This window comes from Epargyreus clarus, unplaced genomic scaffold, assembly GCF_041222505.1.
Source record: "Epargyreus clarus isolate Ecla_fem2 unplaced genomic scaffold, WU_Ecla_fem_2.2 ptg000017l, whole genome shotgun sequence".
Taxonomy (NCBI): Eukaryota; Metazoa; Arthropoda; class Insecta; order Lepidoptera; family Hesperiidae; genus Epargyreus; species Epargyreus clarus.
Window position 1 is genome coordinate 14,310,173 of NW_027332225.1, and position 17,928 is coordinate 14,328,100.

The 17,928-nt window shown below is 34.3% G+C and overlaps 1 protein-coding gene across 3 annotated transcripts in view; it reads right to left on the reverse strand.

The window, feature by feature from the left end:
- The window catches only part of LOC140749051 (protein amalgam), a 243,056-nt gene that overhangs the window by 72,879 nt on the left and 152,249 nt on the right, over window positions 1-17,928 (reverse strand). The gene's annotated exons all lie outside the window — the stretch shown is intronic.

The following is a 17,928-nucleotide window of genomic DNA, read 5'->3' on the forward strand; positions in this document are numbered from 1 at the left end:
CTACCACATTCAAAAGATGTAGAATTACCGTTAAAAATACTAAGCCTGATAATAAAAATAAAAACTCATAGGCCTAGAAAAAATATCACAAAAGCTTATAACCACGTATCCAAGTTTCCCACTTGACGTCGTTAACCCGTCACCGCCGCTATCGGCCGCCGCGACCCCGCTTGTCACGCCGCGAATTGTACTGTCATTTGAAAACTGAACGACTCTCTAGCGGCTTCAACATCGCTTTTCAGTTCGGCGTGAATGAAATGAATAAATTATTCGTCGAGCGCAAGAAAAACTTGGAACTTTCGTTTGTTTAGTGTCGAATTGCTGGAGCACATTTTTTGGCTGCCTCGTTTGACAGGTTTAGTATTAGTTCGGCCGCCCGGGGAACTGACAGCTGGTTAGGGTCACAAAAATGACAAAAATATTCAATTTATTTCGCAAACTTGTTGGGCTCTCGTCTAGTTTCTGTCTCTTGTTAATTATTAATAGTGAAGCGAGCGGTATTTTACTTAAGTTTATTATTACGGGGGAACTATTTTGGTGTCGTGCCAAATCTTGGGACAACAACATTAAGTTGAGACGCTCTCTCGACGGCATTTATCCTTTCGAGCGTTCTCTGGAGTAATTAAAAATAAAGCAGCATTCCTCCCCATGTATAATTGCATGAAGACGAAGGATTTCGTTATTGTCTCAAAGCAAAATAACATTGCACTTAAAATGGAGTACATTCAGAGTAAAGTAATACCACCATTATACCTGGAATACGAGCAGGCATGAAATCAAAAATGTATTCTGTTTTAAACAGTGTCTATTTTGTAGTGTAAAACAATTTTAACGCCATTAACGATATCTAGCACGTTCCTTATTTGCATTGTGGCTTTACTTTCAGAGTGGAAAAAAATACAAAATCTATAGTTTTTACAATTCATTCTTTTATAACCTGGTTGTCATCCGCGCTAACCTAACCCGTCATCGCCTATCTGACGTGGCCCAATTGTCCCCGTCACTCAACGCGGCCAGCCGCTGACAATTAACATCGCAAATACGAATTGATATTTTGCGAGCTCGATTTGTAGTCGAGCCGTGTCATTCTGCTCGTTTTGTTGTGTAATCTAGTTATTTCAACGATAGGGTTGTGAACGCGTCGGCTCGAGTTTTTGCGGTGAAAGGGACATAAATGCTACCAAATACGGGTCCATAGATCCGATTTAGGTTGCGATAGCTATCGAAACAAATCCAACCCCTTTACAACTGTATTCGACAAGGTAGATTAAAAAAATCCCAAAATCATTCCAAAATATATACACGCAGCAATATTGTAGAATTAAAAACAACTGTGAGTTAATTTGTATTATATTCTGTTGCTAAGCACCATTCTCGTCTCGGAAGAAGGATTAAGGTCATCGTTTACCAAGCAAGCTAAGCGTGAGTTAGTACACTCGACACCTTTGACAATATCATGGATTCTCTCGGGCATGTAAGCTTCACGACATTTATCACATCAAAGAACTAGTTATCGTATTGTTTCTTAAAAAGGAATTGGTTTTTGTTTCTTTTCACCTAGATAATTTTACGATACTGAAGCAAAATGTTGTTCAAACCCCACTAAATCTAGCATCGATAAAATTGACGTAGCAGATAACGCCACTAAAACCGAAAATTGTGCTGTTAATATTGTTCGAAATTTACGTAGTTTTCGGATAACGATGCCATGTCTAACAATACATAAATGACGCTAATGAGCCTACATATTCCATGGAATTAAATTAATAATTACAGCACATTTACCAAAGTATGTCAAGTGGAAGCAACACTATTTGTTACTGTCTTAAGGCGCTGTGCTTACGGCAATTAAAGTGAAGCAGGGTTTCAAGTTCCATAAAATGATATTTCCGGAACACCTGATGTTATTATTTTATAGTTTTAAGATTAGGTATTTATTATTAATATTATGAAATATGACAAGCATTATTATCTTAAACAGCTAAACATTCTAACATTCCGTGACGCAGATATAACAATAAGATAATAAGGAAAAGTGAAATTAAAAATATTTCGTTTATTAAAATTACAAACCAATTATTTGCAATGATTTACACATAGAGAAGTAAATCAATGAAGGTTGACGAACAATCCTTAGGCTATAGATCGCCTACAAAAACTGGGTCAGACGCAAACTTTTCAAATCACTACACGAAGCTGTGGTAGTCTGAGTTCCCAACTGTTGAAGTGTCACTGTCTCTCACAATAGACATCGCCCTGAAAGTTTTAATAACTTTCCGATCAATAACGATTTGAATCAATAAACAATTGTCCATTGAATTTGTACTTTTCCTGCAGCTTATTTCATCATGATTGAAATTTCCAGAAAGTTGTGAATGGACTTTCTCGCTCGATTTACCATCTTAAGCGTCGATTAAGTCCTTCTGCTCGTTAATCGCTTTTAGAATTTTCTCATCGATAAATAGATAGGTGGAGTAAGCGTCTAGGTTGGAATTTATTTTATTAACTTTATATAATTCTTACTCATCTTACCTATTACTTAAAACATCATGTTGATAATGAATGAAATTAGTGTTTATTTTTATTTTAATACAAGTTTGCATGTGTTTCTATATATATACATGTAAAACTTAATTTCAAAAATAGAAAACTGAAGTACTATAAGCCTAGTTACCAAAAATAAGATTCTCATTAAAAAATCTATAACGGCTGGCTATTAATAATTAATGGTTTTTAACACCCTACAGCCACATGAGACGTGACAAGGCGTAAAGGACAAAATGACACCAATACAATAACCCTCCGCTACTATGTTTAGAATGCAATTAGCATTGTTCATGGCTCAAACGACCCCTAATGGATGAACTTTTAATATTGTACCCTGCGACCTCAACGCTAGAGTTCATTTTTCACGCATGTCACTTGATTTATTTGATAAATGGCATCTAATTGATTGTTCATACGTTTGTTGACAGACGGGTTCATAAACAAGTGGGGGAAGTGAAAGCCATTTCGAATTGTTTGTCGAAGGGTTAAGTTAATTGAGATCTTAGCTTTTAAGAGATTATTTATTATTAAGGAAGTAATTTACTTAATGTCACATTTGTTTAAAACAAGCAACGTTCTGTTTAGGATTTATATGTGTATGTATATCATGAGTATATTGGTAATCACGCAACTTTCTAGCAGATATTTGCACGGTTATTGGGTCTGAAAGTTCAGAATAGTGGCGCTTCTGTGTCTGACTTTTGATTTTGGATCAATATTTGATGTTTGAACAAAGTGACTTGTTGTGTTAATATTCAAGTGAGGTACACATTTATACGCCATTCGTATGTCTAAAAAAATTGCCTGACACAAGTATATGCTACGTTATGTGTGTCATGTCACCTACAAATAAAGTCCATAGTAACCCAGATCGAGGACAGAAATATAAATTCTTTTGAGGATCACCGCCGTACCACATTAGTCGATTTAATAACCTTATACCGTTTAAAAAACTAAAACCATTTAAATCTTGGAGAAGTTGAAGGACATAATACAATATAATTTATATATATTTTTATTAAATGAAACTCGTATTATATTTTTTAGACAAACAGAAAATAAGAATTTTGTTTTAGTAAACAAATAGAAAAAATATACTGCTTCATGTAGTCGAATCCCGAGAAACTTCCAGCATCTGGACAAAGTGCCAAAAAAGTTTGGAACTACTCTTAGACGTGATAGACTGTTTGTTTTTTGTCAAATATTGTACGAAAGAGGCTGTTTCCCGTCGTCTATATAAATTTGTATTTTTATGTTCTTCTAATTCATTCATTTATTATGGAGGTTCGTCTTGGCCGTCCACCATATTGAATATAGAATGACGTCACTAAGCTTATGGTGTATCCAAATGGGTATGTATCTACTTCATTGGTTGGAGTTAAAGTTAAAAATTTTAAGCAAGATTTAACCCTCACATACAGATGAACTAACAAGGCAAGCTAAATATAAGCTTGTAAAGTATTGCGTGGTTTCACCCTTTAAAACCACTCTCGTATAAAAACTCCCAATAATTTCATTATTCTTGTTCGTGTATTAAAATGGTGCATTCTATAGGAGTTAAACTGCATTTTTGGTTACAAAGTTGTATGTTAAAATGTTGTTCGATTTTTTAACATAGCCTCACACTTTCTCAAGATTTTTTATCAATTTGTTTTCCAACCTGCAATATATTGCAAAAAATAAACTCTCTTTAGCTTCTCACTCTTCAACTTCATAAAATTAATGTAAATAAATAATCGATATGAAACCGTATGTGTGAAAACTGTTATGTGCGTATTAGAAATTAATTATGACTTAAACGATGAAGGAAAACATATTGAAGGAACCTGCGTACCTGAGAAATCTTAAAAAAAACTTTTCGAAGTCCACCAATACCCACTTAGTTATCGCGGTGGACTATGGCGTAATCCATCTTATTCTAAGAGGAGACCCAGCAGTGGGACAGTAATGGGTTGATGATGATGAAACCGTCTGTTTCTGTGTAGGTACGAATACATTAACCTACAACCTGTCGACTCTCATTACTCGCGAGATTGCCTATTAAAGTCTATTAAACAACTTAACTTTTCGTTCTGTTTCAAAGTACTTTATCAAAGTCTAAGTTAAACAGAAATTAAAATCAGTTTTAGATTACCTTTTGTGACTCTCCAAGGAACAAAGGTTTAAGTGCAATTAAGTCTTCAATTTTCTTTTTTATATTTTTCGTTATAAACGTGAAGTTGATGTTTTTATAAATATTTTGATATGAAATTTTAATTAAATCCTTGTTTAAATTTTTAAATGAATCTTAAAAAATAATTTTCTCGAAATTCTCAAAAATGTCTTTTACAAGAACAAAAAACAATGCCATCTTTGTCAAGCCACCCACATGATTCGTTACACACCATAATCTTAACTAATCTAAGAGTTCACAGCTTAGGTCCAGCCAGGTACATTTTTTATGTAGCTAAATATACATTTTTGACTATCTTCACATCAGGTAGACAGTAGACAAGTCGTACAAGGTTGCAAGTCAGAAGGCTCTTGTGTTGCTGTATGAAATGAAAAATCATAAAAACAAAGATATTTTATTGAAAGTAAATCCTTTTAGATTTTTTTTTTAAATTTATAATAGACCACAACTTCGCAAGGAGTTTCGATATGGTAAAGAAGCAGTAAAAATCTATAATGTTTTAGGTTCATCTATAATGACAAATCTAAGTTTTTCATATAATAATTAATATACTTCATTTTCCTTTTACAGTAATCGGACTTATGAAGTTTTCGATCTTAATAACAGGGTGCATATCGCAACGTCGAAGATAATTTCACTAAAACAGTACTTCCGGCGCACGGCCGGATGCCGGTAATTATATTACGTCACATCCGGTTGATGTGGCTTCATAATTGTTAAGAACCTTGCTCACGTCAAGCGATGGAGAATAAAGATTCTTGAGAATTCTATGGATTAAAAAAGAAGGAGCAAGATATCCAGAAAAAGTATAAAGGTCGGATGAAACAAAATGTGTAACAGAAAGGAGATTTACATATTTGGTTTATTGAAACAAGACAGGTATTAAGTTTTGAGTTTAGATATGGCATCAGTAAATCGGATGGCTTATCTAATTTATAATAGTTTAATTTTATGAAATATACCTACACATAAAATTGGAAATCAGATTTTACCTACTTTGCATTTTGCGATTTGATATATGTTTTTATAATCCACTTTAGTCAATAAAATAAAATTTCTTTACAAATATTATTAAAATTTCTTATGGCGAACAAATTGAAATTACAAGTAAACATAGCAGTATCAAAGTTCCTCACGTAAATAGTGTTCGTTAGATTCCTCGGAATGGTTGAATTATTCACGAATTTGGCACGTTAACATTGTTGATATAGCAATGGCCGCTGCGGACACGACTGATGGCAGTGAAACCGATAGCGACGTCTGTTTTGCATCTCGACACAATTCGCCAAATTGAGGCTGATACCTACCGGGATCAGAGACGGTGACAGAACTGAGGAATTCTGAAATCAAACCCGCAAAGACCAAAGAGTAAGTAACATGTAAATTACTTTGGTTTTGAAGAAGTGAACGTTGAACAAATTTCCCTTTATAGCCTTGGATGCAAAGAATGAGTATGTCTCATATACGATCGAAAAACATTACCCTCCACAATCAGTTAAAAAATAAATTAAATTCTTATAAAGAGTTTGTATGTAATATTTGTTAACATAGTAATAAAGACTTTATCTAAATTGATGACGAAATATGAATGACGCAAGGCACATAATTATTTTAAAACATAACAAACTAAACATCTGCTTATGACTAACAAAGAATAAAATAAATAAAAGAACTGTCAAAATGTTAATTTGACGATTCAGATGAATCCTCGAACTTAATAAATCTAACGATATTAAATTTATGATCCTCCGTGCGGATGAAATAGTAGCTACAATGTAACGGAGTTAACAATGGCAGTTTCGCAATTTGGCAAATTGAGACAGATAGCAAATTCTACAAGCAACCGTGACAGACGGACTGACACATTTCAATTGTAAGTAGGACAACTCCAATTAAAAAACATGAATGAAATAAAAATAGTAGAAATGGATAAACGGTTATATGTATATCACGTTTATTTGTGAGGTCATTATTTTTAACCTGATCCATATATATATATATATATATATATATATATATATATATATATATATGGATATATATATATATATATATATATAGATGGCGGACTTTATGTTTATAATTCTAAGTTACTTAACTTTTAAAATTAGAACCTGATTATGTTCTTAACAATGCTATTGCGAGGTACGAGTAGATATAGCTGTGAAAGTAATGTGTCGCTGTATTCAATTCTACAAATCTATAATATGTCACACATTAAGAAAAGTAAAAATTTTTGAAAGAAGATAGATGATTAGATATTAATCGATGGTCGTCTAACAATACACCTCATTTGTATAAAATTTTAAATTCGTAATATCTGGCCGAAAACAAATTCACGTACATAATTTCAAATGAAATTCTGCAAATTGAAGTAGACACAAAATTCTCGTAACGATCATTTTAATCTGGCGCTCATCTGACAGATAGACTGACAGATCCGACGCTTATTGTATGAAGCTCAATACAGCACAAATGAAATTCGATAAATAAACGAAAAGGGGTTGATTTGCAGATGGCGTCGCGAAGGATTGGAATTTCCATAACTTTATGATATTAAATTCGATTGATGGTACATTATTGCTTTGTGTCTCGGCCTATGAATATAAAATAAGAAATTCGTTTCAGAAACGTTTTCATAAATATTGACGGATCTTAATTTCCAAAATTAAATTTTAATAATGTTTGTTAAGTTTAGATCTTATTTTATCGAATTTTCATTTATCATGCTTTGAAATTGAATACTTAAACAAATGACCTTTCACTTTTAACATTCATAAATAAACTCATTAAGAGTTAAGAACAATAAGCAAACAATGCATTCCGTCGCAATTCTGAAGTTCTGAACCAATTCCCTAATTTCCCTGCACTTGCCTTTGCTGTACTTCATCGCGGCACATTAGAAGCGGGCTCCATATCGCAATTTCCTGACAAAGCAAAGCTCCGTGCGGGTGGAGAAAAAGCGTCACAACGAACATCCAACAAACGAATGGACCACAACTGGGACGCGCACAAAGAGTCAATGAAGCGCCCACAATGGCGCGTTTGACGCTGAGATTCACAAATGCACCGCCATTGATAGATTTGTTTGTGTCTCCTGGTTCGAAAGCGATTGCCGCAGGTGATACGGATTTTTGTTTTTTCAAATGATATCTGTATCTGTTTCATGTAAATTATTTCTAACTAAATAATCGCGTAATATATTATGTTCACAAGTTTCGAGTAATTAGTATTCAACGACGAAGGGGCTATTGAAAGATTCTTACTGAATGTCAAACACGTATTGATGAAAATAAACGCTTCAATAATAATGACGTTCTCTTATGTTCATAAATTATTTACTTGTTAAAATTGTGTATTACGTTTTATCTTCAATCCATGGTACACTAGAGTTTTTTTTTGTGTACAATAGTCTTGTTTCAGAAAAGAATTAAGATCATTGCTCCTCTTAGATCTTAAGTAGTAACCTTCACAATCTTTAGAAAACATATCTTAATTTCATAATTATTCAGCAATAGACCCTAGTCTCTTTAAGCAAGATGTATACTATAGGAAATGCGTTTTCCGGTTCAGAATAGTATTATGACAAGAATATTACGTTAGATAGTAGATTCTCATCACGCATTTCGACTCCAAACGGACTTTTGATGGGCATGAATTCAAATTCAATTACTGTAAAGTATAAAATGGAATGTTAAAATTTTGTCGCTCGTGTAGCTCCTATAGGTATTGATAAACTGTGCCTGATAGTCGATCCTTTCATGACCTTTGAACGTTGAGAGTGTTATATGATAGACACAGCCCGCATGTGTCTGGTTTACACAAATTTAGCGTGGAGTTGATTTTCTGAATCCATTTGCGTTTCAGTACATTTAACACTTACATATTTGCGTGCTAACTCCGTGTTAAACTATGATAATGTTTTTCGTTTTTCGTAGCGTATTGAAATTGTGGGGAAACTGGGTCGGTAGTATAATATCTCAAGGATACAAATGACAATAGAAAAAGGTTTCTAAGAAGGAAAAAAAAACTAAGCTAATGTTAATAATGTAAACTGTTTATAATTATATACTATGTCTATTATATACTACGAATTTAGCTGTTATAGTTTTGTGAAAAAGAATTAGAAACTTCTATATAAGAGTGCTATTTACGTAAACTATCTACTACTCTACTACGCAAGGATAAATCAAGTGCATTACGCTTTTAATCTAAAAGTCGACAAACATATTGTTCTAACAGAAGGAATAATAGCTCCAAAAATCCTTAACGTCCACTATTACACGAACACACTCTCTAAACAACGGCAGTAATGTATGAGCTGCGTTATTTTACTGGTTAGTTATTCTATTATGTGTTAAATTTACAGCTGGTTCATTAAATGTTGGATGGAAGCCAACAGTGCGAAGATATTGGCCGTTTGAGCTGAGCGCGTAGTTGGTCCTAACTCTTTAGGTCTAATTTCCATTACACACAATGCTATAACAACATGTGACTCGAAATTATCTGTATAATTAGTTTCGCTATTAAAAACTGTAGTACTAAGTTTAAATAATGCTAAAATTCCTCGTATTAAAGAGTTAATAAAAGGATCCTATTAATATGTATTGAAGCACCCTTTTCATTTGAATTGCCTTCGCATCAGTCAAATCGCTTGTGAAAGATAAGTTCATAGGTACGCAATAGCTCATTGTCATCGGACATTTTGTATAATAACAAAGTATTTTACACTTATTATATCCAGACACAGACTGAGACACAAACCAGACAGACAACAAAACATATTTGTCTTTTCGGTTTTATAACCAGAATATCCAAATGCGACTGCATATTGCAAAAGAAATGAGTTCACTCTTAGGGCCTTATTGTTATTTAAACTTCAATTTGATCCCATTCTTTTGTTTTAATAAAAATCCGAATTCTTTTTAAATCTCAATCGTTGCCTCATTTTATTTCATTCGTGGCTTTGTACTGAGCGTTTGGATTGCGCTCGCCAGAATCGAGATTTAGTTTCGTGAGTTTTGACTCGATTAATTAAAAGTTGGCAGCAGCTTAATATTATGCTCTGTAACTGCGAATAACTGTGTACAGAACAATTTGTTTAGCGATGCAAGTGTTAAATTTCTAAGTGAGCACGTTTGTTCCATTTGTTCCCGCTCTGAAGAAACTTAATGTTGCCGAATGCAGTTACGTATTTACTTTTAACTGCAATGAAGTTCTAGTTAGGAGTTAATATATCTTGAAGCTGGTTCTCGATTCAAAAGTCTGGAACGAGTTATAAACGAAAATAGTTTTTATCGTAAATGTACGTCTTTTTTATAATTTAATAAATAAAATCCTTCGTTTATACAATATAATAGTTTTTATATGATGCTACACTTGACGACTAAGACAGTCATTTCATAAGTAAGAGAGCCCCAAAACGCAAAAATTGCTTCACGTTAGCATTAGGCATGATGGTGGCACCTATACTATTTATAACATTCAATTGCTAAATAATTCCATATCACAATATAAATCAGGCTGAACTACTAAACCAGCTAAAATCTCTTTCGACTAGTTATGGTCTAAACATGTACCGTCCGCAACAGCAGTATCCGACTGCAAGTGGGCATCATAATTTTCGCCTGCACACAAAAGGTATTCCACAAACACCGACCTCATTCCCCGAAGCCCATTCTTAACGAGCACGTAAGGACTGTCTGAAACAAAATAGAACTTCAGTTCTAACTCAACATCACCGGATGTCAAGTCTCGTATGACAGCCAACGTGGGTCTGACCCAGAATGCCTCCACTCCAATTTCAACTTTAACACAAAGCTATTAAGTTTGTGTGGAATACGTGTGTTGATTCGTAATTTGCATGCACATCGGAAACTTGTCAGCATTGAGTCGGGGCCGGATCTCGTCGGCGCCTCCTGACATTTAGTGTTTGAGATGTTTTACCTTTGAAATGTTACTTCAAATTTTCATATGAGTATAGAACATGCTTTACATTAATTTAATTAAATGAGGCCGTCAATACATATATTTTAGCAATCTGATTATTGTATCCTTACTTCATCCCTTTGCGTCCAAATATTTCAACGATTTTTTTGTAAATTTCATATTCGAACAGAAATATTGATTTAAAATCAGTCACAATATAAATTTTACGAAAAATGTAAATTATTAAATTTTTTCTGTGAATTTTATTACTAGGTATCATTCATATTGAGTCTGATTTGTGTTAAAAAATCAAAATTGACAATTAACACTTATAATCTCATCTGGTAATGCCATGGCAATGCAACATAATAAAGTTTAAATTCATCATTTGCTATCAACTTGGCCAAGTATCGAACTCGGCACCTTCCGGCAGCAGTCCGTTGTGACTGCAACTAGCGGATTGTCGGTATATGACATACTAAACTTGTTGAATGTTGCCAACTTAACTCATATTCAGATTCCGCTTTGAGGAACTTCGCTTTTGATGTACACAAAGTTGGCTAAGTATACGGAGATCATGCCGTAGGAAGTTCGGAGAGAAATCAGCCGGTCAGTGAGGAGCTCGTTAATTTAGATACATTAAGTTTGAATTTCATGTTGTTGCGCATGTATTCAAAGGAATGGTAGCGACTACTTGACTTGTTAGAGGAAAGTTAAAAAATATAGGTATATGAATATTCAGGAGAATGAAAATAAGTAATTTTAGACATAGCAAACATTACTTTAGTGACTTAATTACAACAAGATATAGGTAAATTAACGAGATTTCAACTACTAATATCAAAAATATCGCGATTAATGAGTAAATACCTCTAAGAAGTGAACTCCAAAGAAGACATCATGTTATACTTTTGCATAAATCGTACCACGCGAATAAATAAGTATGATAAAGTAACGTACAGTAAACATCCAATCTTAATTTGTGTCAAATATGAACGTCGTACATAAACTCTAAAGTAATGTTAGAGCATCATAAAAGCAAACATCGGTGGTGAAGGAATAGGGATGGCACTCTGAGATCGATTAATAGAAGAATCTATCATTTGGACTAAAAAATCGATTATTTAAATCGATCTTCACCAATGGATCGATGTTTCATCCTAGAAAATCTTTTCGAAGTTGGTTGAATGTGTTATAGACATTTTTTGCTAACGGATACGCCTTTCGCTATCTTCGCCCTTTGTTAGCTGAAAAGATCGAAGATCTATTTTTGAGGAATCGAATTGTAATAAATCGATTCACAAAAAATGTTTTGTGAATCGATTTATTACATTTCGATTTGAATCGACTCGAGAATCGATTTTTCAAAAATAATCGCCATCCCCATGAAGGAATAGAACCGGTCAGCTTTGAGCCGGCGTCGATTTGCATGCATCGCTAACTTCGACCAGGTCGTGCGGAACTCAACACCGAAATTATTCATGAGCTATGAATATTTTTATTGTTATAAACTACAAGCGCATACTTGTTACGTTAAACTAGGAATTTTAGCTTTTGAAATGCAATTTTGCTGTGAATGTTTTTGTTTTGCATTTTTTGCTATGTCACATAATTACGGAAAAAATACTAGAATACACGGAAACTAATTGGTAAGGATAGTAAGCTATTTATATAAATATGATTATATAAATATTCAGAGTATATGCGGAAATGCTATTGAATCGTGAACACTTCACACGTGAACGTCCTAATTTTATTTACAGAAAGACATCAGTCGCAGAAAAGAGCAAAGTTTTCTGGAAGCTTACCAAAATTGAATTGGTTGTTCGAACCAAATGACAAATTAAACGAAGGGCATAACGATAAGAAGAGAGCGCCATAATTCTTCAACTCGATGGAAATCGTTTCATAAGTTTCATAAATTCTTAAAACGTTAAATGGTTTTACTGCCGCTGCAGTGTCATCCATTAGGAGCTTGGACAGTTCGATCCGGCTTGCATGAATATTGAATATAAAAATGATACATTATGGTTTCCGTATAGATTTACAACTGATTGTAGTAATATGTTCTTAGTGATTTAGATTTAAATTGGTTATATTCTAACTGTTAATTTTGATTTTAGTTGTTTCATTTTTTACAACTCAGTGAAAATATTTCAATTTTTAGTTTTCTGTCGCAATTTTGAGACTCGCAACGTAATTATGAAAATAGTGAATAAGAAAACTGTACTAAAGAAAAAACCTTGATTAACCTGTCGACGTTTTTTTACTATATAAATAATGTGTTTAATTTATTATTATTACTCTGAATTATTCTTAGTCTCGTAACATCACAAATTTTATGAAAACGGGAATTACACTCGAATTATTTCCATAGTTGATTCGGTAATCGGTTATAATAGTTTGTGAAATAAAGCCAACATGTCAAAGATAAATTACTAAAATGGACAACATAGTTTTGAACTCGCTCTAAATTATATATTAAACAGATTCGCCGCACATATAGCAAAAGTTAAATCAGAACTATTACAGTTATATTGGATTATCTCATCTAATCTACTGCTGTTACACGATGAAGTTTAATAAAGGCTGGTGGCTCGCCAAACTGGCAACTATTGCACTTGCAACCAACTGGTATTAGGGACTAGTATTATAATAAACGAGCTTTACCCCGCGGATCGGCGTTTAAAAGTTTAAGTACCCTGGGCATTTGAAGGGTGTGGTAAGGGAGACATAATTTTCCGAGGCGTTCCAGCTTAGTCCTCAGGGGTAGAGGCGCATTTGTGGCCGACCTCAGGTAGGAATATCTAATCCTATCTGGGGTTGATTACAGACGTCCATGGGCGGCAGTAGCCACTTACCATCAGGTGGACTGCATGCTCGTCTGCTACTCCTATATTATAAAAAAATGGAATTTATTTTTATGGAGTTTCTTTCATTACTTCTTCTCTATAACGAAACACCTTGGAAGTGGCGCTAGAATTAAAATCAAAAAGAGTTCTGTAAAGTATCTCTTTTAAATAAAAAAAATGATTTGATTTGAAAATAGTCTTAATTATTTTCCCAAATGAACTTAAGTTCCCAAATGTAGTTAAGTTATAATATCAGTGAAAGTTTCGTCAAAATCGGACCAGTTATTTCGGAGATTTGACGGAACATACAGACAGACAAATTATAATAAGTGTTTTTGGTACAAGAACCGTATATGCTTTCACTTGCATTTAATAAAAAGTTATTATTTTGCCATTAAAAACAGATAGGATTAATTTTTTGAACGGACAGAATTTACCGAATTTTCATATACCTACTTATAATAAATGAGAGGTAAAAGTTTTTGTTCGATTTCACTCAATTTCACTCTAACATTCGCCTATCTGCGTATGCTTTATGATTTAAATGACAATACGTAGTTTACTATAGCACAGCTATTCTCCTAGCAATCTAGCTTGATCCTTTGAGGTAGTAACGTAGTCATTATAGACTGTAGGATCATATAGGATTAATACATATTATATGACGTTGATCACAGATGCCCTTAGATGGGAGACTATTTCATATCGGGTGAATTACTTTTATATTGTCGACTACTATAATTCAGCGCTAAGTATTTAATTAAAAAACCTAATCATAAATCGAAATTCATTATTCAAATGAATACTTGACCATCATCGAATTCCAAACCATTATTATATTAGACGAGTATGGTGACTCTTAAAAGTCAACGGTTAGTTAGGTAAACCCCTCTCTCTGTCCCTGTAGTTCCGGGACCAGAATAGGGCTACGGTATCCCCTGCCTGTCGTAAGAGGCGACTAAAAGGGGGCTTCCGGAGTTGCGGTTACGCAGCGCCGAGGACGGCCACCGGGGGGGTTTTAGTGCGGTAAGAATCCCACATAACCCCGTGTCGCTCCCACGGCATAGGGTACCTTTTGAAGGTTTCCCCCTCGTCAAAAAAAAAAAAAAAAAAGGTAAACCCCTCTGTCAGAGAAGACCCGTGTCCAGTAACCTTACCAGGAGTTTTTACGTTTCAACAAATATGACTGTTTTGGTATTTGTTTAAGTATTTGCCCATACAAATTCCAATCAGCGCCCCTAGCGGATTGTTTCAGAACTAGGAAAACGTATTGGCCCATACGTAAACAAATACCAAAACAGTCATATTTGTCGAAACGTAAAAACTCCTGGTAATGGTACAGTAGTGGGATAGTAACGGGTTAACCTCGATTAATTAATTTTCAGTAAGCCTCAGTATAATTTCACATACAGAAAAAAATAAAAACGTGAGAATACTCGAAATGAAGATAATAAACGATTCAATACAATATCTCCTTAATTATGTTGCCCGTTCAAAAACCTTTGTTATGGCTGAGCTTTGACCTATATTAAGCCTTTTTTCATTTTGAAATAATTAATTATTGCGGGTGTCAGGTAATTCCACGTAATTTATGAATGGAATTACAGCGGCTACGGGGTGGATTGCATCGGACGAATTAATATTAACGATCTTATCCATTAATTGGGGCATTAAAACATTCAGCCGAATCAATTTCGCTGCTTTTCCACCATCATTCGTTACAGCAAGCGACAAGATAACGTTTCGGTTTTATGATAGCGCACGCGAAATTCTCCTCTTCTCCATTCGAATTAAGCTTGTTATTGGCGCGTACTATACCAATATGTAATGCGATAACTGTGTATAATAGTGTATGCGGTAAATATGAATTTATTTCCAGTATAATTGCCGGTTGTACGGCGCTTATAATATGCAATAATGACCGAATGGCCGCCGGCTATACCGCTCAACAGTTAACAGCTCTCCACCAAATATTTTCGTTTAATTTTAGTTGTAAAATTTAAATTGAGCCAAAAAGGGTAATTTTCGGAAAGTTGCCTCGAGCACCTGACAATAATGCTTTTATAAGTTAAAATAGCAGAGCATTAATGGCTTGATTATTGACTTTATTTGACACTTTAAAAACATTTATTAAAATCTGCAAACTGTAGAAATATACTAGGATACATCAAATTTTTGATTTGAGTGCATGCGAAACTCAAACAGTGCTTATAGGGAACGTCTTACTCTTTGGGTCTTATAAATTATGCTGTCGCGATGTCAACATAACGCCTTTGGGTAAGGATTTTCGAATCTCGAGGAGTATTTGCACGGGGTTCAAATCTATGAAGTCGGATGTACCATATGTGGTACTCTTTTTCTTATCAAAAATTAACGATAAAGCTTTTACAATATTTCCATATTATAGCGTTCTGGAAATATCCCTATAGCTCACTTATTTACCATATGACCTAGAGCTCACGAACATACAGCGGCTTTTGGTCATTCCAGAAATGTAATAATTTTAATCAGTAGATGACGAGTCGTTGACGATTGAATGTACTCACACTGAAGCAAGTGGATTCAGCAACATCTGGTGGTGTAAACAGGAGGCACATGTCGACCTTACGTCATATAAAACAGATAAATAATTTCAAATATTCCATCAAATATGATCACTTAGCATCTACATCTTTTAGAGATAGAATACTTAATCATCGGACGTTTAGCGTTGCGGGAGCAGTCGGTTAAGCTATTAACCCACTTCCCGAACGAGGTAATGTGCAAACAGATAGCCATAACGAACCAACTAATTATTTCGCTTCCATAACTGACTATTCAAATTGTATGAGACTCGTCCAACTCGGTACCGATCGGCCATTTGCACCAAAATTTCGAAATGGAATTCTATGTACTGCGTAATAAAGTTGGTCTAATCCTCTGTGGTTCGACTCCGGCGGAACTATAGTCACACCTATTTGTGCCTAATAACAGCAGTGTTAAGCTCTGCTGTGTTTTGGTTTGAAGGGTGTGGTAAGGAAAACATACTCTTCGAAAACTCCAGCATAGTCCTCAGAGCTGACATCAGGTGGGATCTGTTCTTGCCTGGACTTGATTGGAGATGTCCATGGGCGCCAGTAGCTACTTAACACCAGGTAAACGTCATAATCGTGTGCTACATCTATACCTTTATATATATATTTCTTATGTGCGTGTGTATGTCACTGAACTCCTCCTAAACGACTGGACTGATTGATGAAATTTGTTGTGTGTGTTCAAGGGGACTTGAGAATGGTTTAGATTCACAATTTAGTCCGTGTGAAAAAGCTTTTTTAATTAATTTTTAAGTCGTAAGTAGTTGTTGATTTTGGAATGACTTCGCTACCATCGCAGTTTCAAATATTCTATCTATTTTTCAAACCCGGAAGTGATAAGGGTTGTTTGCCCTTAACATTTTTTTATTTATATGGCAACACAACGTTTGTCGAGTCAGCTAGTTATATATAAAAATATAAATGTTTAACATTTCATTATAGTGTATGACATCGTAGAATCTTTGTGTAGGTTATGAGGTAATATTAATATGCGCTATACGTAAATAATGGAGCTCCAAAAAGCTACTTTCCAATAATGTTTATTTAACATTGAGAATGATTTATTGCAGCCAATATGCAAAATATTAAAAGCAACGTATGAAAAGATTGGGCAAGTATTTAAAAAAGCTCATAAAGATATAGGTTATCATGCGCTCTCTTCATTTGAGTTGAGCTGGTTTTATAGGTTATAGGCATCCGGTATATTATAAAAATTACAGTACCGTACCAATTGTACTTTTTATAACACACGTGTACTTTACAGTATAATGTTCTGTAGTACTTAACTGTTATAGATTAGTAGTAATTTAATCTTGGCATATTGGGTTCGAATCTCGGTGCTTAAAAGTTATAACTATCGATTTATATGTGTATCAGAAATCAGATTTTAATTCATTTTAAGATAAGAAAACCTACGAACTTACTTAAACTTCACGAGTTCTAAGGCTCATAACAGTCCTGAAACAGTCCTGAAAGGTGTAATATCTGCTAATCTGCTTGGTCGGCCATTTTAATAGACCATGGGGCTCTTCAAGAGGGGTGTAAAAAGAACTCTCCTTCAAAGCCGGTGATGCATTGGCGACTCCTCTGGTGTTGCAAATGTCCATAAGCGACGGTGACTGCTTTCCATCAGGTAGCCCGTCTGCCTTATCGTTGGGTTAAATATTTAAAAAAAGTTAAATAAACGTTACTTAAATAAATAAGGAAATTTACTTTATATAAATAAGATTTAACACACATAAATACAAATACGAAGATCAAAGCTGCTAGAAAAAGAAAGTCATGATTTAAATATGTGCATAGAAGCCGGCCAAGTCACGCGATACTCGTATCTATACAATTTGCGAAGGAAATC